Here is a 1,437-nt window from a genome sequence, read left to right as displayed (position 1 = left end):
CAAACTAAGTTTAAGGTTCTGGTGAAATCCGTTTCGCGCGTCAAACTGAGTTTCAGACGTTAAACTGGTTTAAGATCGCTTGATGAAAATGGGCCTAAGGACCATTGATAAAGACAAGTATAGATAGCCCACTCCCTCACACTTTGTTGAACTCGCGCTTAGCTGCTGCCATCTATGAACGCAAATGCACAGCTGCGTTCTAAATCTTCTTGCGGGTTTGCGTCCCTGCTACTTGTTTTCAAGGTTTGCATCCCCACTATTATCGGCGACCCATACTTTAATTGGGATTAAGACATGTTTTTAATATTCAGTTTAATATATTTGTACAGTGGCAAGACATAACAAATATATCAAATTGAACATAAACATACTCCTAATCTCAATTAAAGTACTTCGACAGCCATTGGTTTTGGATATGTTGATAATAAAAAGTTCAAAAGCATTTTCAAATTTTTATTGCAGCAAATACATAGGCGAAACACCAAGCACCATTAATTTGTGAAAACTGTATCATGCAAACAACGAATCTTTGCTCAAAAAGCAAAATGATCACGTTATGAATCAAGGTTTAAGAAAATAAACAAATAATTCAATGTAACAACAAATGAATTAACTACTTAACCACAGTTATCAAAGCATACAGGGTGATTCAAAATTGGCTTCATTCCTTTGGAGGTGTTGTCTGGTGCTGTTATAGGAGTACAGAAAAAATAGTAAAATAAATTAATTGTTAATAAAAACTGAGAAATTTGCAAAAAACTATATCTGAAATACGGCAGCAATATTTTTGTTTGTGTTTGTTGTTTCATAATTATTTAAAACTTCGGTAACCATGGAATTATACAGACTGACAATAAGATAGACAAAGATAAACGGTAAATTCAACAAGATTTGTAGACGAATAGTCAACCTGTTCTCATAACCTCGAATTCTGCGGGGTTTGGTGTTTTCATAAATAATTCATACAACACCAAATATTTGAATGGTTAACTCCAAACAAGCTAGTGCCTGTGTAATCTCCTTATTATCCACTCTTATCAAGCAGCTTCTTGTATTCAGTTAATTAACTCGTGCTCCATTCGTATCTCCTTGTGATGTGTGTATTGTACAAACGTGGTAGGCTTAGCGGCTTAGGAAAGTGTCAGTTATTGTGCTCTGAGTACCCCTGGAAGGCACTGATTCGATTTTGTCCAATACTTGTTCCTCTGTGCCTGGAACCCGAACATCTATCGTCCACTATCTTCCTGGAACCACTCTCCCGCCCTTTGTTGGCGTGAGTTCTTTCAGCTTCTGCCATGTCACTGCAGCATTTCCCCTGAACTCATCGCATATCCGCAAATTTGTGAAAGGAAATTCAAAGTAAGTCACAGTTTGACAAATTATTGTTATGATTGACAAGGGCTATCCACCTGTAACTATCTGTTAATGACAAAAAAC

Source organism: Dendroctonus ponderosae, unplaced genomic scaffold (genome assembly GCF_020466585.1).
Source record: "Dendroctonus ponderosae isolate FM_Combo_2020 unplaced genomic scaffold, Dpon_F_20191213v2 Dpon_F_20191213_4, whole genome shotgun sequence".
Lineage (NCBI taxonomy): Eukaryota > Metazoa > Arthropoda > Insecta > Coleoptera > Curculionidae > Dendroctonus > Dendroctonus ponderosae.
Note: the sequence above shows the minus strand (reverse complement) of the source record.